Source organism: Calliphora vicina, chromosome 2, assembly GCF_958450345.1.
Source record: "Calliphora vicina chromosome 2, idCalVici1.1, whole genome shotgun sequence".
NCBI classification, from domain to species: domain Eukaryota; kingdom Metazoa; phylum Arthropoda; class Insecta; order Diptera; family Calliphoridae; genus Calliphora; species Calliphora vicina.
In genome coordinates this window covers 142,201,438-142,228,507 of record NC_088781.1, presented here as the reverse complement: position 1 = coordinate 142,228,507, position 27,070 = coordinate 142,201,438, and positions in this window count along the sequence as shown.

Below are 27,070 nucleotides of genomic sequence, written 5' to 3'. Positions count from 1 at the left end.
GGTTGTCATTGTCATCATGATGAGCTCTGCCTGCTGAAATGCTATGTTCGTTTTGCTGTGTTTTGTTCTTTTTTTTTCTCTCGTTCATTTTTAATTAATGTCAATGTTTTCACTTTTGTTTTTAAATGTGGTTTGGTTTTGAATTTATTTATACAAACAAATGTTTATAGTTTTGTAGAAATGGTAGATAAACAAACCTATAAATTGTTGAGTATTTTTTATTTCGTTTTTTTTTTGTCTATACAGGAAAGTAATTAATATTATGGTAAAATCGTTGAACAAGTTTTCAGTTATTTTATGCAATAAATTTACTTATTAAATGGTATTTTATTTTGTTTCTCTTTAGGTTTCCTTATCAAAATGTGTATTTTATAATTTGTATTTATATCTAATCTTACACAACTTCAATGGCTTCGATTTATACAATAAATAAATGGTAATAAACAAAAACGTTTTAAGGTCCTATTTCGGAAAGTCAATTGTAGGCGGATAAGTAAAATAATAAACCGATTTCCACCAATTTCAATAACCTTCGACTTGGACTTTGCAAAATGCATGTACTGAAATATCTTTAAAATACAGGTATCGTTAAATCGACTCAGAAAGTGATTCGGAAATTAATAGCAGGTTTCAAAAAGGAAAACTACCTTGAGTTTTCTATAAACGGCAAAAGATCGTTTATTTTAATCGAATAACATGCAATTTGAAACGTTTTTTTTAAACTCAGTCCAAATATGCTACACATTTTTCAAAACACATTGTTATTCTACAGCACGTATGATATATTTCAAGAATGCATTAAATATTAATCATACGGCTTCGCGTACAGCAGCACAATGCAGTTTTCTATGTTTATTTCTGACATTTATCAAATTATCTAGAAAATTTTTGAGAAATATTCCCCTACAAATTGTACACGCCCTCATCTACAAATTACTTAAACAAACATAAATAATTTTGCTCTTAATTCTTTCACTTGGATTTTGCTGCTTTCTTGATTTTACGTTATTTATATAGCAGTTGTTTAGACTGCTTAAGCTTAAATACCCTTAAGAATCTTTATCACATTTTTCATATTTATTGTCGGCTAAAAGCCTAAAGCGTTTAATGTCAAACACTTGACTTTAGCAGAAGAAGTAGAAGTAAATAAACTCAAGTTTCAACTATAGGCATAAGAGTACAATATACAATGTTTTTATTGTTGCTGCTATTTCTACATCTCTTCAAATCTTCGTTATTTATTGTATTTTTTTTAAAATATTTAACCAAAAAATAAAATAAAAATTGCTATTTTCCTCTCTCTTAATATTTTGTTTTATTTACTTATACAATATTTTTTTCAAACATTATTTACTTAGTTGTTGGCTGGTTGGTTTGTTGGTGTTAATAAAAAAATCAACACTTGGCATTAACATGCAAGTGGCACTCTAGAGACATTTACTTTAAAAATGTTTTGCCACCACCACCACACATCCACCATCTCTGCCCTGATGATCTCTAATGTAGTTTTGAGCAGTACAAAGGGAAAAAACTTTGTTACACTTTCTGCTTTTTTGTTGAACAATTAACTTAAGTTAACTTTTAATTTTATTTTGATTTTCTGTGTATTTTTTTATTCTATTTTTTGTATTGCTATTAAATTGTTTTACTGTTAGTTGGCAGTGCGTATGTAACTAAGTGTGTGTATAATAAGCACAGTGGTGTAATAATTTTGACAAACAACCATATGATTTTGTGGGTGTTACAAGTTTTATGTATAATTTTTGAGGGAGTCTCTTTACTTAAGGAGTTTCTAAGTGCACGGGACCGTATTGTTTAAGTTTATTAGGTTTTTTTTTCTTTTTGCTACTGAATTCAATGTAAGTGATAAAAGTTTAAATAAAGTTTTAACCAAGATTAATTGTTTGACAAAAGACAAAAGCATAAAGTTTTTTTATAAATAGAAAAAATTTAATTTCATTGAAATTTAAACTCATAATTCTAGAAACTTTGTTTTCGCAAGTTTCTATTTTAAAATAATATAAATTTTCTTTAAAATTATCAATATTGAAAAAGTTGTTAGAAATTGCATTGCACTACATTGAGACTGATGTGCAAAATTCAGTTTTACTTATATACCAAATGCTATTAAATAAAAAAGGGCTAATAATTTTTATTTAATTTAATACATAAAATAGCAACTAAGAAGAAGTTGATTGGCTCGTTATCTTTCAATACATCTTACAATATTCGATTATCTACATACTCTGCCATATAAAAAATCGATTCTTGGTTGAAAATAAAAGTGATCACAGATGGTCGTCCTTTTTCCATTTGGAGCTCTATTTACCGATTTATAGCCACTTTTATGTTTTAATTGATTTTCATATAAAAAATCGAATTTTGGTTGAAAATAAAAGTGATCACAGATGGTCGTCCTTTTTTCCATTTGGAGCACTATTTACTGATTTATAGCCACTTTTATGTTATAGTTGATTTTCATATGAAAAACCAATTTTTGGTTAAAAATAAAAGCGATCACAGATGGTCGTCCTTTTTCCATTTGGACCTCTATTTACAGATTTATAGCCACTTTTAAGTTTTAGTTGATTTGCATATAAAAAATCGAATTTTGGTTGAAAATAAAAGTGATCACAGATGGTCGTCGTTTTTTCATTTGGAGCACTATTTACCGATTTATAGCCACTTTTATGTTTCAGTTGATTTTCATATAAAGACCGATTTTAGGTTGAAAATAAAAGTGATCACAGATGGTCGTCCTTTTTCCATTTGGACCTCTATTTACAGATTTATAGCCACTTTTATGTTTTAATTGATTTTCATATAAAAAATCGAATTTTGGTAGTAAATAAAAGTGATCACAGCTGGTCGTCCTTTTTCCATTTACCGATTTATAGCCACTTTGATGTTTTAGTTGATTTTCATATAAAGACCGATTTTTGGTTGAAAATAAAAGTAATCACAGATGGTCGTCCTTTTTCCATATGGATCTCTATTTACAGATTTATAGCCACTTTTATGTTTTTGTTGATTTTCATATAAAAAATCGAATTTTGGTAGAAAAAAGTGAACACAGATGGTCATCCTTTTTCCATTTGGACCACTATATATAGCCACTTTCATGTTTTAGTTGATTTTCATATAAAGACCGATTTTTGGTTGAAAATAAAAGTGATCACAGATGGTCGTCCTTTCCATTTGGACCTCTATTTACAGATTTATAGCCACTTTTATGTTTTTGTTGATTTTCATTTGAAAAATCGATTTTTGAAAATAAAAGTGATCACAGATGGTCGTCCTTTTTCCATTTGGACCTCTATTTACCGATTTATAGCCAATTTTATGTTTTAGTTGATTTTCATATAAAAAATCGATTTTTGGTTGAAAATAAAAGTGATCAGGTGGTCGTCCTTTTTCCATTTACCGATTTATAGCCACTTTGATGTTTTAGTTGATTTTCATATAAAGACCGATTTTTGGTTGAAAATAAAAGTGATCACAGATGGTCGTCCTTTTTCCATTTGGACCTCTATTTACCGATTTATAGCCACTTTTATGTTTTAGTTGATTTGAATTTAAAAAATCGATTTTTGGTTTAAAATAAAAGTGATCACAGATGGTCGTCCTTTTTTCATTTGGAGCACAATTTACCGATTTATAGCCACTTTTATGTTTTTGTTGATTTTCATATAAAAAACCGATTTTTGGTTGAAAATAAAAGTGATCACAGATGGTCGTCCTCTTTCCATTTGGACCTCTATTTACCGAATTATAGCCACTTTTATGTTTTTGTTGATTTTCATATAAAAAATCGATTTTTGGTTGAAAATAAAAGTGATCACGGATGGTCGTCCTTTTTCCATTTGGATCTCTATTTACCGATTTATAGCCACTTTTATGTTTTTGTTGATTTTCATATAAAAAATCGAATTTTGGTAGAAAAAAGTGAACACAGATGGTCATCCTTTTTACATTTGGACCACTATTTATAGCCACTTTCATGTTTTAGTTGATTTTCATATAAAAAATCGAATTTTGGTAGAAAATAAAAGTGATCACAGCAGGTCGTCCTTTTTCCATTTGGACCTCTATTTACAGATTTATAGCCACTTTTATGTTTTAATTGATTTTCATATAAAAAATCGAATTTTGGTAGAAAATAAAAGTGATCACAGCTGGTCGTCCTTTTTCCATTTGGACCTCTATTTACAGATTTATAGCCACTTTTATGTTTTAGTTGATTTTCAAATAAAAAATCGAATTTTGGTAGAAAATAAAAGTGATCACAGCTGGTCGTCCTTTTTCCATTTGGACCTCTATTTACAGATTTATAGCCACTTTTATGTTTTAGTTGATTTTCAAATAAAAAATCGATTTTTGGTTGAAAATAAAAGTGATCACAGATGGTCGTCCTTTTTCCATTTGGACTTCTATTTACAGATTTATAGCCACTTTTATGTTTTAGTTGATTTTCAAATAAAAAATCGATTTTTAGTTGAAAATAAAAGTGATCACAGCAGGTCGTCCTTTTTCCATTTACCGATTTATAGCCACTTTTATGTTTTTGTTGATTTTCATATAAAAAATCGATTTTTGGTTGAAAATAAAAGTGATCACAGATGGTCGTCCTTTTTCCATTTGGACTTCTATTTACAGATTTATAGCCACTTTTATGTTTTAGTTGATTTTCAAATAAAAAATCGATTTTTAGTTGAAAATAGAAGTGATCACAGTTCGTCGTATTTTTTCCATTTGGACTTCTATCTACCGATTTATAGCCACTTTTATTTTTCATATAAAAAATCGAATTTTGGTAGAAAATAAAAGTGATCACAGCTGGTCGTCCTTTTTCCATTTACCGATTTATAGCCACTTTTATGTTTTAGTTGATTTTCATATGAAAAACCGATTTTTGGTTGAAAATAAAAGTGATCACAGAGGGTCGTCCTTTTTCCATTTACCGATTTATATCCACTTTGATGTTTTAGTTGATTTTCATATAAAGACCGATTTTTGGTTGAAAATAAAAGTGATCACAGATGGTCGTCCTTTTGCCATTTGGACCTCTATTTACCGATTTATAGACACTTTTATGTTTTAGTTGATTTGCATTTAAAAAATCGATTTTTGGTTTAAAATAATAGTGATCACAGATGGTCGTCCTTTTTTCATTTGGAGCACAATTTACCGATTTATAGCCACTTTTATGTTTTTGTTGATTTTCATATAAAAAACCGATTTTTGGTTGAAAATAAAAGTGATCACAGATGGTCGTCCTCTTTCCATTTGGACCTCTATTTACCGAATTATAGCCACTTTTATGTTTTTGTTGATTTTCATATAAAAAACCGATTTTTGGTTGAAAATAAAAGTGATCACAGATGGTCGTCCTTTTTCAATTTGGCGATTTATAGCCACTTTTATATTCTAACTGATTTTCATATGAAAAACCGATTTTTGGTTGAAAATAAAAGTGATCACAGATGGTCGTCCTTTTTCCATTTGGACCTCATTTACCGATTTATAGCCACTTTTATGTTTTTGTTGATTTTCATATAAAAAATCGAATTTTGGTTGAAAATAAAAGTGATCACAGGTGGTCGTCCTTTTTCCATTTGGACCTCTATTTACAGATTTATAGCCACTTTTATGTTTTAGTTGATTTTCATATAAAGACCGATTTTTGGTTGAAAATAAAAGTGATCACAGATGGTCGTCCTTTTTTCAGTTGGACCTCTATTTACCGATTTATAGCCACTTTTATGTTTTAGTTGATTTTCATTTAAAAAATCGATTTTTGGTAGAAAATAAAAGTAATCACAGATGGTCGTCCTTTTTTCATTTGGAGCACAATTTACTGATTTATAGCCACTTTTATGTTTTTGTTGATTTTCATATGAAAAAACGATTTTTGGTTGAAAATAAAAGTAATCACAGATGGTCGTCCTTTTTCCATTTGGACCTCTATTTACCGATTTATAGCCACTTTTATGTTTTAGTTGATTTTCATATGAAAAACCGATTTTTGGTTAAAAATAAAAGCGATCACAGATGTTCGTCCTTTTTCCATTTGGACCTCTATTTACCGATTTATAGCCACTTTGATGTTTTAGTTGATTTTCATATAAAGACCGATTTTTGGTTAAAAATAAAAGCGATCACAGCTGGTCGTCCTTTTTCCATTTACCGATTTATAGCCACTTTTATGTTTTAGTTGATTTTCATATGAAAAACCGATTTTTGGTTGAAAATAAAAGTGATCACAGATGTTCGTCCTTTTTCCATTTGGACCTCTATTTACCGATTTATAGCCACTTTGATGTTTTAGTTGATTTTCATATAAAGACCGATTTTTGGTAGAAAATAAAAGTGATCACAGATGGTCGTCCTTTTTTCAGTTGGACCTCTATTTACCGATTTATAGCCACTTTTATGTTTTAGTTGATTTTCATTTAAAAAATCGATTTTTGGTTTAAAATAAAAGTAATCACAGATGGTCGTCCTTTTTTCATTTGGAGCACAATTTACTGATTTATAGCCACTTTTATGTTTTTGTTGATTTTCATATAAAAAACCGTTTTTTGTTTGAAAATAAAAGTAATCACAGATGGTCGTCCTTTTTCCATTTGGAGCACTATTTACCGATTTATAGCCACTTTTATGTTTTTGTTGATTTTCATATAAAAAACCGTTTTTTGTTTGAAAATAAAAGTAATCACAGATGGTCGTCCTTTTTCCATTTGGACCTCTATTTACCGATTTATAGCCACTTTTATGTTTTAGTTGATTTTCATATGAAAAACCGATTTTTGGTTGAAAATAAAAGTGATCACAGATGGTCGTCCTTTTTCCATTTGGACCTCTATTTACCGATTTATAGCCACTTTTATGTTTTAGTTGATTTTCATATAAAAAACCGATTTTTGGTTGAAAATAAAAGTGATCGCAGATGGTCGTCCTTTTTCCATTTGGACCTCTATTTACCGATTTATAGCCACTTTTATGTTTTAATTGATTTTTATATAAAAAATCGATTTTTGGTTGAAAATAAAAGTAATCACAGATGGTCGTCCTTTTTCCATTTGGACCTCATTTACCGATTTATAGCCACTTTTATGTTTTAGTTGATTTGCATATAAAAAACTGTTTTTTGGATGAAAATAAAAGTGATCACAGATGGTCGTCCTTTTTCCATTTGGAGCACTATTTACCGATTTATAGCCACTTTTATGTTTTAGTTGATTTTCATATGAAAAACCGATTTTTGGTTGAAAATAAAAGTGATCACAGATGGTCGTCCTTTTTCCATTTGGACCTCTATTTACCGATTTATAGCCACTTTTATGTTTTAGTTGATTTGCATATAAAAAACTGTTTTTTGGTTGAAAATAAAAGTAATCACAGATGGTCGTCCTTTTTCCATTTGGACCTCTATTTACCGATTTATAGCCACTTTTATGTTTTAGTTGATTTTCATATGAAAAACCGATTTTTGGTTGAAAATAAAAGTAATCACAGATGGTCGTCCTTTTTCCATTTGGACCTCTATTTACCGATTTATAGCCACTTTTATGTTTTAATTGATTTTTATATAAAAAACAGTTTTTTGGTTGAAAATAAAAATGATCACAGATGGTCGTCCTTTTTCCATTTGGACCTCTATTTACCGATTTATAGCCACTTTTATGTTTTTGTTGATTTTCATATAAAAAATCGAATTTTGGTTGAAAATAAAAGTGATCACAGGTGGTCGTCCTTTTTCCATTTGGCGATTTATAGCCACTTTTATATTCTAATTGATTTTCATATAAAAAATCGAATTTTGGTTGAAAATAGAAGTGATCACAGATGGTCGTCCTTTTTTCCTTTTATGTTTTTGTTGATTTTCATATGAAAAACCGATTTTTGGTTGAAAATAAAAGTGATCACAGATGGTCGTCCTTTTTCCATTTGGACCTCTATTTACAGATTTATTGCCACTTTTATGTTTTAATTGATTTTCATATAAAAAATCGAATTTTGGTAGAAAATAAAAGTGATCACAGCTGGTCGTCCTTTTTCCATTTGGACCTCTATTTACAGATTTATAGCCACTTTTATGTTTTAATTGATTTTCATATAAAAAATCGAATTTTGGTAGAAAATAAAAGTGATCACAGCAGGTCGTCCTTTTTCCATTTACCGATTTATAGCCACTTTTATGTTTTAGTTGATTTTCATATGAAAAACCGATTTTTGGTTGAAAATAAAAGTGATCACAGATGGTCGTCCTTTTTCCATTTGGACCTCTATTTACCGATTTATAGCCACTTTTATGTTTTAGTTGATTTTCATTTAAAAAATCGATTTTTGGTTTAAAATAAAAGTGATCACAGATGGTCGTCCTTTTTTCATTTGGAGCACAATTTACCGATTTATAGCCACTTTTATGTTTTTGTTGATTTTCATATAAAAAACCGTTTTTTGGTTGAAAATAAAAGTAATCACAGATGGTCGTCCTTTTTCCATTTGGACCTCTATTTACCGAATTATAGCCACTTTTATGTTTTTGTTGATTTTCATATAAAAAATCGAATTTTGGTTGAAAATAAAAGTGATCACAGATGGTCGTCCTTTTTCCATTTGGAGCACTATTTACCGATTTATAGCCACTTTTATGTTTTTGTTGATTTTCATATAAAAAACCGATTTTTGGTTGAAAATAAAAGTGATCACAGATGGTCGTCCTTTTTTCATTTGGACCTATATTTACCGATTTATAGCCACTTTTATGTTTTTGTTGATTTTCATATAAAGACCGATTTTTGGTTGAAAATAAAAATGATCACAGATGGTCGTCCTTTTTTCATTTGGACCTCTATTTACCGATTTATAGCCACTTTTATGTTTTTGTTGATTTTCATATAAAAAATCGAATTTTGGTTGAAAATAAAAGTGATCACAGATGGTCGTCCTTTTTCCATTTGGACCTCTATTTACCGGTTTATAGCCGCTTTTATGTTTTTGTTGATTTTCTTATAAAAAATCGATTTTTGGTTAAAAATAAAAGTGATCACAGATGGTCGTCCTTTTTCCATTTGGACCACTATTTACCGATTTATAGCCACTTTTATGCTTTTGTTGATTTTCTTATAAAAAATCGAATTTTGGTTGAAAATAAAAGTGATCACAGATGGTCGTTCTTTTTCCATTTGGACCTCTATTTACCGATTTATAGACACTTTTATGTTTTTGTTGATTTTCATATAAAAAATCGAATTTTGGTAGAAAAAAGTGATCACAGATGGTCGTCCTTTTTCCATTTGGACCTCTAATTACCGATTTATAGCCACTTTTACGTTTTAGTTGATTTTCATATAAAAAACCGTTTTTTGGTTGAAAATAAAAGTGATCGCAGATGGTCGTCCTTTTTCCATTTGTACCTCTATTTACCGATTTATAGCCACTTTTATGTTTTAGTTGATTTTCATATAAAAAACCGATTTTTGGTTGAAAATAAAAGTGATCGCAGATGGTCGTCCTTTTTCCATTTGTACCTCTATTTACCGATTTATAGCCACTTTTATGTTTTAGTTGATTTTCATATAAAAAACCGATTTTTAGTTGAAAATAAAAGTGATCACAGATGGTAGTCCTCTTTCCATTTGGACCTCTATTTACAGATTTATAGCCACTTTTATTTGTCATATTCCTCACCGAAATTATTTTTTCTGTGAACAGATTTTAAGTTAGTAAAAAAAGAGTATTTTAAGTTTTTTTAATTATAAGACTTGAAAGATTATTAACTTGTACTTTTGCACACACAAGGTTTTTTCCTATATTCTACTGATATGTGTTGCTAATTTTTTGTATTTTGGAACAAAAATAAATCTGAATTCAGTTTCATGTATATTTTTTAAAGAAGTGCTAACAAAAAGTAAAACTTTTAGGAAATACCTCTCAAATTGAACTTAATATAATCATTTAAATCATATATTTAGTGTGAATTTCGAACAAGTATGTACTGTTATATTTTTTTTTTAAGTTTTTGCATAGCCTCACGTTCATAATATTAATATTTAAATTAATTTACTTAAAATTTCGTTTCTCTTTTCAGACATATCATTGGCTCTACGTGATGTACGCGTACAAATACCACATGCCGTTCGAAAAGGCGAAAAAGCGATACTCAAGTGTTTGTATGACTTGGAAGGTGACAGTCTCTATTCTGTTAAATGGTATAAAGGACGCAGAGAATTTTATAGTTTTACACCCAAAGAAAACCCAGCTATGAAAGTTTTTCAATTCGCCGGCGTAAAAGTTGATGTAAGTATCGGGAAGACTTTACACAGAGTAAGACCGAGAAAAAATACAATAAACCATTTAAAATGTGCTTAAATATTAAGTACTAAAAGTTTTGCTAATAATAGTCAAACATTAGAAATGTTTAAGGCTATGAACAAATATTCAAAATATTTAGCATATTTTTGAGTATCAAATTGAGGTTGTTATTAAACATACAAAAAAAAAGAAACTTCAGCTGTGCCTTGTGGGGAGTCCTTCTTTTGGATGCGCCACAAAACGTTGTATAGCTAAGAAAAAGACAATGCTAAATATTCATTTGCACATTCAATGACCAAAAGTATTTAAACTATTTTTATTTTCTTCTTTAATTTTTTTTGCTTTTAATAGATGTCACTTAAATATTTGCTGGTAGAGTATGTTTTTCATTGTTTCTAGCCGACACAGAAATTCGCACAGAGCGCACTTGTAGTTATTAACATTATTTTCATTCATCTGTATTCATTCCTTTTGCATTGTGGAATTACTGTGTATAGTATAAAGTTGTGTAGCACTTTGAATGCCTTACACAAGAGAATTCAATTAGTTATCCATTATATATATCAAATATAAAATGTCATAACAAATTCATTTAAAATATTTATATAAAACATTGACTTACATACATACATAAATACATACATTTAAATATGTAATTTTTCCAAAAGTAGCATTCTTTAGGACAAACCTTTTAAACTACCACGTTTTGCTGCAGCGTACAATCACAACCATCATAATTAAATTTTACAGTGGTTTTAGTTTGATTGTTAAATTTTTATGTTTGTTTTGACTTTCGTATAATTGAAATCATTTCTTGGCCCATGAATATTAATTGAGTTTTTGTGGGTGACAATGATTAGGGCAACCAAGTTGGCTTTAAGACTAAAAGTAAATATTTTAAATTTTTTCTTAAGTTAGAAAGTAAAATTTAATTCATGAATGAATGGCGTGAAATTGTGCACAAGTTTGAAATTAAATATGTATGGTGTATTGTATAAAGAAGGAAATGTTAGAAATTTTTATTCTGTATATTTGTAATCTGTTTTTATGAAAAATATTTCATTAAATAGCCACAGCAGTATCATTGGCGTTTTTCATTATTAACTCAGTTTTAAGTTTTTTCAATTCTTTGGAGCCAACCGTATAATTTTCCAACTAGAACTTACATATATAATCATTTTCAAATTTTTGTAGTTTTATGTTAAATATTGAGTGTATGACATAAAATGCATTATTTTTTTAAACTTTAAATTTTTTTTTTGAAACATTTGTATTGGCCATTGTTAGCTATGACAATTGCCCATCATTCTGGCACAATATGGGTTCCAAGCCAAAAGAAATGCTCATCAGTTTGGGCCAACAACTAATCAAGACAGTTTCGGATACTCTGACCTGAAGTTAAGCGCATAGAGGGCTTCATATTCTGCGCATTTTCTACTCAATGCTCGCTGCAAACGAATCAGTTGGGTTCGGTATTGGTTACCATCTTTCTGGCAACATATGGATTGAGGCCAAGAACGAATCAAGAAAATTTCGGATACTCTGTTCTGAAAAGAACTTCTTCCAGTGAGAGCGTTCTGCATCGATCGAAACAAATAGTAGTGGAACGGGGCAAGGTCTGAACTATAAGGTGAGGCAAAACTTTCCAATCACATCATTCTAAATAGTTTTTAACATTTATTGCAACATGTGGCCAAGCATTGTAATGATGGAATATTACGGTTTCATGTTCTGGGCGTTTTTCGGCCAAATTTCAGTAGGTTATGATAGATAGAACCCTTTTGCTCCCTCCAAATACAGAGCATTAACTTAGCACCATGGATATCGGCTGGTTAGCCAGGCTTCACACAAGATCTCTCACGCTTCGGGTTATCGTAATGGAACCATTTTTGAGTTCCAGTAATGATTCGGGGCATAAATGATTTTCTTTTATAGCGCCCAATTATCATATCGGATATACAAAATCATATTTCAACTTCTCTCGTCTTCAATTCGTATGGCACCAAATTTCCCTGCTTTTGGATAAATCCCGCTATTTGCAAACGTTTTGAAATTGCTGCTTGAATAGCTCACAATGTTTTTGCAAACTCTTGTTGAGTTATACAGCAATCTTCATAGAGCGATGCACCCAATTCTTGGTCTACCGTATCAACACTACTTCTGAACCACACAAACCATGTCTCGCACATTAAAAAGGATGGAAGACATTCACTATAAGCTTCGGTGAGCAATCCAAACATTTGACATTTTCGAAGCAAAAAAAAATTTGTTCTTTTCACTATAATGTTCTATAACTAAGTGAGAATAAATTACCTACATGTACCCTTCAAAGGATATGAAATCTATTCTAAATCCCGCATTTTTATTAAGAAATTTACACTTTGAGTTAAATTAACATTTAAACTGTGTGTTGTTAGGCGTCAAGCGTAAAATTTAGAAATATTTGTGTAAAACGGACATTCTAAATAAACAAATGGTAAGTTATCCTTTTAGGAAAGTCTGAAATCAAACAAATATGTACAAAATTTTGTAGATCTGGTCAAGTAGTACTAACGCCTAAGACTTTTTTTAAATAATAGTAAGAAATGTATTTTTTTTGTTCAAATTTGTAAAGAAAAGGCGTAGGAAATGCTTTCGAATCAATTTGGCATGGCTACTTATAGATTTTTATGGCTATAAAAGGACATCAATTTTGTCTTACCCCAAATATTTAAAAATAATGGGCATATTTTATATAATGAGTAGAGATACATAAAGTCTCCTGAATGAAGTTTCGAGAATATAGCTTTACTTTTTCTGACTTAATTGAGAAAGAAATATTGAAATTCAATCAACTGCATATTCTTGGTTTTCCAGAATAATAAATCTTCCAAATGTACAAAATGTGTTTGTAAATTAAACTTGTAAAATCCTTACGAAAAACAAAATTAATGTTAAAATCATTCAGTTTATAAGCAAGAAAATTTAATTTTAAACTTTCTTTCAGACCAGTATCTGCAGCCGAATCATATAAAACTAGTCAGCATAACAAATAGTGTCTTTAATATCCTCCGAGTATTTTCCTTCATTAAATATTTCATAATGCTAACTACAAGTCTTAAACTTTTGATTTTTTTACGATTTTCTCTTTAGAGATACAATACAGTTTATACAAATATTTACATATAAACAAAAGTTCCATGTCTATTTAATAGTTTTTGCTTTCCTTTTTCGGTTTATGAAAGTTCATTCCAACAGATTTGCACTTCCGACCCTCAAATGCTGTTTGCTGTATGTTAGTTTTGCCACTAGTTTTGTTTTTTATAGTTCCAACTAGTTTTTTTTTTGTTGTTTTGTTACTGGTTTTTGTTACTGTCCTAGAGTTGTTGTTTTTTTTTAGCAAAAATTCTAAATAACTAAAAACAAACTTTATGCTCAAAAGATTTTTGTTTTTATAATAGTTTAAATGTCCAGAAAATTAGCAAATTTGAATATTTATACTATATGCATAAATGTGTGTAAATAACTATACATATTCATTCAAATTAGTAAACTAAAATAGTTTTATACACATTAGATGTGCCTTAATAATAGATTTTTTTAGCTGAAACTAACTTATGTTAAATTTGAGAAACTATCGGATAACGCAAACCTAAGTCGGAAATCGATTGAAATTTATAAAATGGAGTGACCAACAGTTATTGTTTTAATAAGCCCCATCCAAAATTAACCAATTTTTTACGAGCAGGTCTAATACACATACACACTCTCAAACAAAAGCCAGCATATGTTTGGGTGTATTTAGTGTATTTATAATTTCATATTTTAGACCATAATGAACTAATAACAACAACAATAATAACAAATACCAACACATTTCCACACACACACACAGCCATATTCACATCCAAACAAAGTTTACACTGTAGTTGTGTAATTCATTTGTTTTCACAAAACTTGACTCAGCAGGAAATATGAGTTTAGTATTTTACAAACCCAGTTATAAGAGAGAGAGCCGAGGCGGATTATCAACAGAGTTTTTACCATTACGAGAAGGAAGTTCCTAAGAAGATGAAAGCCAAGTTGCATACTCGTACATAAAACTTGTACTTTTCAGTTTCAACTTTATTACAACTAATAGTGTCGTAAAGACATTTCAACAAATACATAAATTTCCTTTCAACAACTAAACTAGTTTCGCCGTAACTACCTACAACAATTTTATAATTATTTACATTGTGCTTAACATTTGTCATTTGTGCTAAAGGGAAAGGAATAAGTTTTTGTTTTGTGTATAATCAGCTGTAAATTGAAGTTAATGAATAAACTTTAGATACACTACTAAATACTCTGCTAGGTAAAATAATATTCAATTTGAAATGAACAAAAATTATCAGTAAAACTATAACTGACTCAAGAAATTTCAATTGAAATCCCAAGAACTTACTCAATAAATAGCTTTTCAATGACTATTACATGCCGTCTGCATTACTTAGAAGTGGTCGTATTATGACTTATTTTTGTCTGTTATACAAATACTTATTTTCCAAACGTTTGCATGAAGATATTCTGTTTCTACTTTAGTGATATTAAAGTAATGAGATATTTATAAGCGGTTCTAACATAGAATAATATATCCATGGAAGCGTTACTGAGAGGGAAAAAACCTAAGTGTGTTGTCAAAAACCTAAGTCGTGAGAATGTATTAGTACATAGCAAAGTATACCAAGTAATGCGACTCTTTGATAGCAGTACCTACCTCTAAACATGTGTTAGTAACAAAAATGAACATGTGTTGGTGCCTTTTTAATTTTCACCAGACACACAGAGTTCTATAAAAATGTTTAAATTTTAATTTATTGAAATTTTCTTCTATTTTCAATACCAAAAATTTAAACTCTGTTGTATAAATTAAATTCTACCACAAATAAAATTGTGTGTCAAAAATTAATAAAATTGTTTTTTTTTCATTTTAGCAAAATTAGCGTGTTTCGGAAATAAAAATGTCCTGCAAAGTATTTAAAAAATTCGCCAAATATTGTTTAGAATTGTAATAAAATGGATCGGTATACATTTAGTCTGAAAATCAAAGTTAAAATTTCTAATTTTTAATTTATTGAAATTTTCTTCTATTTTCAATGCCAAAAATTTAAACTCTGTTCTATAAATTAAATTCACCACAAATAAAATTAAGTGTCAAAAATTAATAAAAAAAAAATATTTTTTTTTTTTTTTGAGCAAAATTAACGTAATTCGGAAAAGAATTAATACTGCAAAGTATTAAAAAAAATCTAAATATTGTATAAAAGTTGTTTTGCACGTTATATTAAAACCAACACATATTTATTTGGAACTACTTTAATTTGAATTAAATATTTTACGAAAAAAAAGTAATATTGGTTTAATAAAACTAAGGAGTGAGATCGAAAAATTCTTAACATACATATATGTTTATAAAAAAGAAACCACTAAACTTACAGCTTTAATTTTTTTTTTATTTGATTGAAATTATTATTACAATTTACAAAAAAAATTATTTTTATAGTTTTAATCACTAGTGATGAAATTTTGAACCTTTTTCGGAAACCCTTCCATTAACGTTTTTATAGTGCTTTCTGTCACTTTGCTCGAACATGTAGTCCATCTCCGTTTAAAATCTACCACACTTTTGGACACCTTTTTTGTACTCTTCAATTCTCTTTTAACAAGAGCCCAATATCTCTCCACTGGCCTTAGCTCCGGGCAGTTTGGAGGATTTGCCTCTCTTGGTACAAATACCACATTATTGTTCTTGTACCACTCAAGGGCTTGTTTGCCATAGTGACAGGATGCCAAGTCAGGCCAAAAATAAGTGGACACATTATGAAGTCTTATGAATGGAAGCAGCCTTTTTTGTAAACATTCCTTGATGTAAATTTCGGTATTTATAGAGCCCGTTGTAACAAATGAGTGGCTTCTTTTGCCGCAACTGCATATTGCTTGCCATACCAAGAACTTTCTGGGAAATTTTGTCTGCTTTTGGGTCCTAAACTTTTCTTCAACATTCCCTCGAGCATCAGCAACATAAAATTTTTGACCTGGAAGTTGCGAAAAATCTGCCAGAACATACGTTTCGTCATCCATTATGCAGCAAGAATATTTTTTTATAAAACTTGACTTCAATTTCCGTGCTCTGTTTTTGGCCTCTAAATTTTTAGTAGCGTTCCTGTCAGGAACTTTTTGAGCCTTGTATGTTTTTAAACCTGCATTAGCTTTAACTTTTCGTACCAAATAGTCCGAGCACTGAGCTAACCGGGCTGCTTTCCTACCGGATGTGTTGGGAGCTCTTTTGAAAATGCGTTCTATTTTTTTGGCTTTAGAAACATCATGTGGACCATTCCTTCTACCTGAACCAGGTTTTCTATCAACTGACAAGTTCTCCCGGTACTGTTTAATAACATTGGAAACAGTTTGACGGCAGACCTTTGTATGCTTGGCCAACTTTTTGTAAGACCAAGTTGGGTTTTGTTGAAAATATTTAATAATTTCAGTACGCACTTTTTTCTGGTCACTCATTTTAATCAGATTAACAAAAAAATTAATATAATTGACATTACACATAATAACTGACATGTTTTTCAAAGGTAACTTGATCAAAAAAAAATTCAAATAATACTTGGGTTAAAAAATGTAATGAAAAACGTGTGTTAAGAATTTTTCGATCTCACTCCTTACAAATTAATTTATTTTTGTTTTAGACATTTCGTTTTGTTTTTTCTAATTTTCTTTTGTTTGACGTTATAGGGAATGAATAATTGAGAACATACTTTCCAATAATTGTACCTTGCTTGTTCTGCTATGGGTTCTAGTATGTACTGTGTCAAAATAATGAGTTAAAATGCTATTGTGTAAGAGTGCAGTGCAATAATTTAACATTTTATTGAAAGATTTTCCTGAAATAGTGACTATTCTTGTAAATCAAATGAAAAATACATTTAAAATATTTGAGTGACCAGTCTTTATTACTTTTACAAATATTTCTATAAAAATTGTCTAGAATTTTTCGTTCATTTTACAAAAAAAAAAAAAAAATTCCAAATAGAAAATAGGATTCTATTGTATATCGGGGATTTCATGTCAAGAGAACCAACTTTTGAAATCGATGTTGTCGAATGTCAAAATTTTTCTTCATTTTTATTTCGAAAGAAAGGAAAACACAACCATTTTGACCCCAAGTCCTCTTAAAGGTTAAAATTCATTTTTGCACTGTTGTTGTAAATGCTAGACCCCAATATATATTTTCCTCAAGTTTCATGAAAATCGGCCCATAAATATGTAACATTTCGCTATCTTTTCATTAGAAATTCCAAATATTGAAAAATTTGACCTTTGACCTTCACGATTCAAAGGTAATCGTTTTCCGATTTTAGTAAAACTTTCAGAACATATTTAGAATTACAAGGACTATAATATTATGAATAGGTTTTACTTAAAATTTATAACAGTAAGGAAATTGGACTCATTCGCCTAAATATGGACAAAAAATTAGTTTTTCTTGAAAAACGCAAAATTTCAATCGCAGGTACGGAAAAACTGTAAGAGGTATTGACATAATTTTTTCATATTTTTATTCCCTATTTTGATCTCAATAAACCCCAATGTGATGATCGAAAAAATCTGAAATTTGTTTAACAAAATTTTTAAAAATTTGAAAATGGAGTTTTGAAACAGCCGTTAAAAAAAATTATTTTTTTTGGCCATACCTGCGAATAGGTTAACGGTATCCTACGAAGACAAAAACTTATATACAAGTAAATATGGACATATTTTAAGTAAAAATGAGCTTTTATTTTAATTTTTCTCGAAATACCTAAATTTTTTTTCTAAATTTTTTGTTCAATTGGCCTGAAACACGGTAATGGTCTGGCGAATTTGTAATAACTTTAACATTTTTTAATCAAATTTTGTCATTTGTATTTCATTACAACGATAATTACGTACATATTTCGATTCTTTTGCATTCAATTGCAAAAGTATTTATTTAGTAGCAAAATTTTTAAAATATCTGAAAAATTTTCATTTTTTCCGAATTTTGGCGATAATACAGTTTTTGGGTCATTTTGACACAAAGGAGATGCAGGGTTAACTTCCAAAAAAAATTTTTTAATGTAATATTCATTAATATAAATAAATCTATACATTTCTAGAAAACAATGCAGAAATTTAACGAGTTTCACCTATTTATCCCATATAAATAGTATAATTTTGCATATATCTGAACTTTGACCTCGATGCGCGTCCAGAAATCGTTGCCCGATTTGGCTCAAATTTTCAGCACTTAACATTTAGGCCTAGTGTCACAATATTCCACCCGGCACTCTTTGAAATCTAAAAAAAAAAAATCGGCTGTCACTCTAGTGTACTATCTGTAACCTTGGAGCAAATATCATCCCGATCGGAAAGCATAGATTTCAAAAGTTGGTTCACTTTACATGAAATCCCCCATATATAATGTATGGAAATCAAATTTTAAAAATATTTAAAAAAAATGTAAATCGTGTAACTGAGCTGAAATATTTTTCTTTTAAAATTTCAATAATTTATTGGGTGAATGACTCAAAAAACCGGAATTTCTAAAAATAAATTTATTGTTATCTATCACATTTTCCCATCTTTCTGGTAAGATATGGATTTCGAGCCAAAAAAAAACTGCTCATTTTTTGAGGCCAAGAAAGAATCAAGGCGATATTGGATACTGTGTTCCAAAGTGAAGCATATCCCAGAGAGAGTAGTCGGTCTGCACTATAGAGCGGGTGAGACAAATACATGCGTTGTAATGATGGAATATTACGATTTCGGTTTTAGGCCTATGCATGCCTCAAACGAATCAGTTGCATTCTCTACAGTTTTCCTGTTATGGTCTGGTCCGATTTAAAAAAAAATAATTTCCTCATTTATATAACTTTTACATAGAGTTTCGTATTCGTTTTTACTGCGGTTTTTCAAGGCCTAAAACTGAAACCGACAATTATTCTTCGGTTTTAACTTTTAATCTATTTTCAGTAGAAAAATTCAAAATTTAGAAATTAAAAACAAACTTGTTCATCCATTGATTCATCGAATTTCTCTGAAAACAAATCGATGTAAAAATATTCATTCTTTTTCATACAAAACTTGATTTATAAAACTTTGATAAATTCAAAAATTGTTTATGAATTAAACCTTTAGTTATTTTGAAATATCCAATAAAAATATGTGGTACAAGCTAACCCGGCGCACTTCGCCACTTCAATTAGAAGAAAGAAATATTGCTATTAAGTCCCTCTTTCTGAATTAATATTTATTTAGGATGTCTCTAGATTCATGATTATTGGTTCATTGTAATGTGGAATTTAGTTCATTCGAAACTAATAGTTTTTGTTAACTCAATATCATTAAGCCTTCCTCGATTCTTTCTTTACTCAGAAGCGTCAACAGTTATGTATATACAATAAGTAAAATAATTTAGTATAATAAAAAGAAACATTAGAAGAAAAAGTACCAATATATTATAGAAAATTCAAACAGTACTATTTTGAAAAATGAAAGAGTACTCTTTAGTTTGTTTTAGTTCTCCTTTTTTGGTATCATAATACTATTGAGCCTTATATTCTTGATTATTTCTTTACTGAGAAGCATATTAGCCAACTTTAATCTATATTAGCTAACTAATATAATATATTAAAAAAGTACATTAAAAAAAATACCAATTTTCCTTTAATCTCTTGAACATCCGTCAAGTTTGAATTTTAAATTTTGTATAACATTTCCTATATTATCAACTAATTTTGTAATAGAACACTTACTATTTAATAAATTATCACAAAACCGAAACCGCAATTTCGAAATTTTTCGGTTTTTTGGAAACTCTATTTTTACATAAGTATGTATTACTAAAAAATAATTCTTAGAAAAAAGTATTTTAAAGAAGACAGCAAAAAGTAAACAACATTCTATACACAAATCTGGTAATGATTCTTTTTATTTTTATTATTTTTTTTACTTTTTCTCATATACATATTTAAAATTCATAAATTCTTAATTCTTTAGACTTGAAATTATAGAATAACAAATAGCTTTTGCTTCATATTATAAAAGCAGATTGTAAGTTATTTCTATAATACATATACATACTAATGACCTTTTTAATATTTTATTGTAAATTCAAGAATTCTACATAGATTTAATAATAATTCTGAATAAATCGTAGTAATACTAGTGAAAACCACATAACAAACTGTTAAATAAATATGTATTTCACTGATTGTTAGGTGACCCGAACTTTGCAGTTTTTAAATCTTTTCATAAATACAAAAAACAATACAAAAAAAGTATTCTAACAACAACTACTACACAACTGAATGGAGACCAACAACACACTCAACAACAACAATAGCCAAAACAACACAACACATGCAAATGGAATAAAATCAGTTGCATAAACTCACACGCACCCATCTGAATGAACAACAGTGGGTGATGATACACTTGCACCTCAAAACCGAATAACAAACAGAAATGTAAAATAGAAAGTAATATTTATTTTACAAAACAACGTATGTGTGCATATTTTACACTACAAAACACCCGCACACACTACATATTTTTGCAAAAAAAAAAAAACAACACTGGACGAATTTAAGGAAGTAAACAACAAACCAACAAACGACCTGCCACAAAATATAAGCACTCAGTATTCAGTTGTTCACAACTATGTTAGGCGCCAAATATTCTGTATAATATTCCTTTTATACAAATTCAAAGTGTATCCCAAATTCTCGTACTCGTAAACAAAATACTAAAAAATTCTAGGCGAAAAAAGTTTGGCAACAAAATAAAGGAATAAAAAAACAGAAAAATATTGATGCATACATTTTGCAGGTAGTAACGCTTTTTTTCAGTTAACTATGTATTTCACAAACAGAGCTTTACTTACAAATGTACAGAATACGTGTTACTGCAAAGTAAAAGAAACGTAAAATAAAATAGGAAAAAAGTAGTTTGTAATTCTATACAAATGTTATGAAGTAAATATTGATCTTAGTGTGGAAACATGTTAAGTCCACTTTTTTAAGAAAATTTATTTTTTTTAATATAAAACGATAGAATAAGTAAAAATACACCACGTTTCAAATATAAAATTGTTTAATTATAATTTCACTTAATTGCAGATTGTCAATAAATATTTTAAATAATCGCTTTTCTCTCATCTGTAAATTTTATATAAAGAGAATTAGATCTTTTGTACACTGTATTTACGATATTATATATTTACTAGGGATGTGCGATTAATCGAATATTCTGATTAATAAATTAATCAAATTTCTGATTAACCAATACTATGATCAATCAGTTATATAATTTGAATTTTAATTTTTCAAAACTGAATATTTTAAAATTGCGACTTGTAGTTTGATTACATGGTTTACATTGACGGACGGACTGACATCGCTTAATCGACTCAGATCTGACGACTCTGTGATCCCAACCCGATTGGTATACTTTAAGGTGGGTGTTACGACAATATTTTTACACGTTACAAACATCAGTACTAATCCAATTTACCCTCCCCACTATGGCGGTGTAGTGGGGTCAAATGCCCCTTTTTTACAGATTTATTAATATCTCAACAACAATAATAGCGACGCTCGCAAAATTTTACGTGGGTAGCCCTTAGACCAATCCGCATATTGTCAATTACACACCATATAAAATAATTATTAACTGTGCAATATCTATATAACTACAATAGTTATGCACTCTAAATTTGCTGCGGGTTACTCTAAAAACAAACTACACGTTCCGCCAAAATCGGAAGGGTATACGAGGGTGGAATTGGGTTCTTCCCATACAAATGAATTATTAATTATCCTATATCTATAGAACTACATTAGTGAGACAAAATAAATTTATGCATGTTATTGATAAAAAAAACTACCATATTGTTTTAAGATGATATCATTATATTAACTAGTAATGGGAGGTTGAATAATAGAGTTCTTTCCCAACTCCTGCCACTTGCAAAGTTTAAATGCACTGATTTGAAATATATATAACACAATATTTGAAATGAGACAATATAAAAACTACAGATCTGAACGTGAGTGATAACTGGCTCCCGATATAAAACATTAAAATTCTAGCGATCTAATATGATTTTTTATTAAGCTAAATCGGATGACCACAATAAAAAACTTCGAATTAATCACAAAAAAACTTTTAAACAAGCATATACAAGCGTGAGTGCGTGAGAGTTAAATTGTTAAAATCCCGCGTGCTATTCATTAACAATTAGAAAATCAACGGATGGAAAACTAAACTGAAATAAAGAAAAGTAATTGGTAAAAGTTTATTATCATTATAATATAAGAATATAGCCTCGTCCACGCCTGACTCACAAGTGACTCTTGTATTATTAATCACAACACTTGCACCTCTCTTATAAAATAAAAAAACAATGACAATAACAACAACAACGACAGCGATAAAACGTTTATCTGAATCGCAAAGTGCTTTTTGTTGGTAGACTTAAAGGGTGAAGCTTTTACTAATTTACATATAACTTATGAGGCACAGCGATGCGCAACCTAATTTTTTTCTCTAACACCGCCTAACTGTCCAGGCTTTTAAATTATATTAAATTCTCTGCCCAGCTGAGCCTAGCTAATAACTTTATGTCCATTTGAACTGATAAACTTATTTTTTTTTTGCACTTCCAATATAAAATCTAATAACAAAGCCACCTCCACAAATAATTTAAATTTAAATTTAACCAAAACATATCAATAAATACCTGAACTTGATGGTTGCATAATTAGATTTGTTAATTTTTTTAAATTACCTATTACAAATAGTATTTATTTGCGAAATTTTTCAACACGTGACTATAAAAATTGCGCTTCATATTTCACATTAATTTTTTGCCTTATTTTAAAAAATAAGTAAAAGAGCTATATTCGATTGTGCCGAACCGTATACATATATCCTGCACCAAAGTATACTTTGTTATTGAGATATGTATGAAAAATAATTTAGAGGAAAAAATTTGTTAAAAAATGTTTGTTGATGAAAAAAAACCTTGGGTTAAACAAATGTATCCTGATTTTGACCCATTCTAGTCCGACTTACTTTATCATTATACAAGTCATTGGAAAGTCCTTTGGAATATCTATCATTAATAATACAAAATGCCTATATGTGACTAATGACTTAGTAATGCAGATACAGATCAAAATCGAGGTAGTCGTGGTTTTTTGCATATATAATTTGGGATTGAATTTACCGTTACCATGTCGTAATTCTTTACTAATTAGGACGAAGCTCAATTACATTTAAAATATAATGGTGCATTATTTTTTATTATAAATAATTTATATTTCTTCTGCAGTTTACTTATTTTTTTCTTTTTCTAACAAACTAAAATTTTGGAATATCACTACCTCCCATCTTTCTAAAACATTTTGACTTAAATACCTGTTAAATATTCACACCTTCAGAGGTTTAACTTAAAGGAAAAAAAACATCTCAACTACGAATAACAGTTTCAATATAATACTTTAAAAACTAAGCCATGTAGAGAGAGGCTATAACTCAAATAAAACACATACGTGTTAGTTTTATTTATTTTTTTTTTGTTATTCTTTCAAAATACACGGTGCAAAAGCTAGTCATTTTAAATTTGCTTACAAATTCAGCTACAACTACAATTCGTTTACTCCCTTTACACCAAAAAAAAACACATTCAGAAATCTGCATTGTCAGCAAGCAAATTGTTGCTTAAATGTTGGCTATAAGTAACCACAGAGGAAACAGAGAATACCAGGATTCAAACAGGAACTAAAAAACATAACTTTTGGTTGATAGTTTTTGTGCAAGTGCAAGTTTAAGGCAAAACTGTGCTAAGGCAGGCATTAAATTTTCCTGTGGCAAATTCACGTTTCCACCACGTACTTAGACACATAACCTGCAACAACCAAAAAATAATAAAATCTCAAGAAACTATAAACTATTTTTTATGAGTGTGTGTGGTTTTCACAAGTTTAAGTTTTTGGGCTGATGTTTTTCATTCTTTCTTTTCTTTTTTTTTTGGTATTTTTTTGCATCCAGTTTTAATATTTAAAATTATTTTTAGCAAATTTTGCAGTTTTTTTACATGAATGCATGAGAGTGTAGGTGTGCATATGTATACATACATATTTGCATGTAATTGTATGATAAACGATAAAAGTATGTGTGAGTTATTTATGTGTGTGTGTGTGGGGGCGAGTGTGTATGTGTGTATATTGAAGTGAGTTTCCTGGTGCAGGCAAGTGTCTATGCAATTTTAATGTTCTGCAGTGTTGGGGTGTTTGAATGTTTTCTGCTTTTAAAATAACAAAAATAAAAAATATTTAATAAAGATTTATGTTATTTAAACTTGCTAATTTCCTAAGGATTTTCTGTAATAAATTCAAAAAAGGTTTGCATAAGTGAAAATGTTTAAATATTTAATTAATAAATAAATGCTTCAAATTAAATTTCGATGTGTGAGATGAAAAAGAAATTAAAGTCAATCATTAAGGATAAATTATATTTTTTTATAGAAAAGTCTTATTTTTAAAGAACTAATTTCCATAAAATTAATTTGATATTATTATTATTAAATTTTAGCGTTCATCTTCCAATGAAAGCCAACTAATTTTGGAATCAGTAAATGCAGCTACTTCTGGAAAATACAGTTGTGAAGTTTCAGCTGATGCTCCATCATTTCATACACTGATTGGTGCTGGAGAGCTAGAAGTCGTAGGTATGTAACGTTATAATTAAAGAAATTAGCTTTTTCAGTCACTTATAATAGAGTTTCTTAAAAAACAAAAGAATTATGGGATTTGGGATTTTTCAAAGTTTTAGCTTTTATTTTGAAATAATGAAACATTTGTATAATATAAATTTATTCAAAGTATTGGCCATTGTAGTTATGATCCTTTCCCACCTTTTTGGCAACATATGGATTCCGAGCCAAAACAAACTGCTCATCTTTTGAGGGTAGGAACGAATCAAGCCTATTTCGGATACACTGTTCCAAACTAAAGCGTGTCCAAGCGTGAGTATTCTGCATCGATCGAAACAAAAAGTAGTCCGACGGGGCATGTTCTTGACTAAAAGTCGGGTGAGGTAAAACTTCCTAACCATTACGGTATCATGTATGGCCGCATATTCTGGATGCTCGCTTCAAACGAATCAGTTTCATTCGGAACAGGTTCCCTGTGATGTTCTTGTCAGCTTCCAGCAGCTCATAATAGGACCCTTTTAATCTCACCCTATACGGAAAATTATCTTAGTGACATGGACATTTGACTTTGGTGTCGAATCGGCTGGTCGGCCGGGCTTCACATACGATCCATTTCTCATGGATCTATTTTTCTTCGCAAGTAATGATTCAATACAAAAACAAGTAAGAAAGTATGGTCGGTCATGCCCGACCATATAATACCCTACACTAAGTAAAAGAGCAAAAACACTTTTCTTTTAAAATTTCAATAATTTATATTTTTGAGTGATTTTCGGAAGTGGGCCTTATAGGGGGGCTATGACCAATTATGAACTGATCACCATGAAATTAGTTCGTGTGATTTATGTCTATATGAAAGTTTACTATGTTGAATTTTGTGAGTACACCAAAATTTTTAAGCAATTTATGCGCGTTACAGTGATTTTCGGAAGGGGGTCTATATGGGAGCTATGACTAATTATGGACCGATAGTAACAAAATTTGGTGACATGAATTTTGTATATATAAAACTTATTTGGAGCACAATTTGTGGAGATACATTTATAAATTAAACATTTATGACCGATAAAGTCCAATTTCGGAAGGACATTTGTATGGGGGCTAGGTGAAATAATGGACCGATTTCAGCCAGTTTCAATAGGCTTGGTCCTTGGGCCGAAAAAATAATATGTACCAAACTTGATCGAAATATCTTCAAAATTGCGACCTGTACTCTGGGCACAAGGTTTACATGGACAGCCAGCCAGCCAGCCAGCCAGCCAGCCAACCAGACGGACGGACATCGTTTAATCGACTAAGAAAGTGATTCTAAGTCGATCGGTATACTTTAAGGTGGGTGTTAGACTAATATTTTTGGGGGTGATGGTGTAGGGTATAATGATTTTCTGATCTGTGCTTCATTGTATTAGTTTTTTCTGCTCAAATTATTTCTTAAAGAGAAGTTTTGATTTCAAGCTATGAAAAATCGCGATTTCTGTTAAAACGGAACAGGAAACTTTAAATTTATAATATATGTATTTATTTACTGGAATCAAAATAACTAAAACGAAATTTCATGAAATTTTTATTTATTGTGAACATTTTAAATAATTTTTTTTTTATATTTTGTGGCGTATCCAGTTATTGCAGCTAGCCCTTCAGTATATTATGGCAATGTTCTACATAAGCATTAGAGAATCTTAAGAAATCTGACACGAACAAAAACCAATAACTAATAATTAAAATTTATGTCATTTTTACTAAAATTCAAAAAATTCCTTAGCATTCCAATTTCCATTCAAGACTGACCATACTCTAGCAACTACAGATGGCCATGTTAAATTTAATGTTAAAACTAAAAGCTGACATGTTTAAATGAAACTAAAACAAACAACAAAATGCCATTAAAAGCAGCTTTCATACATGTTGGGGTTTTTAGGAATAAATTCTATCGATAACAACAGAAAAACTAAAGAAAAAATAACTAAAAACACTATACTGGGA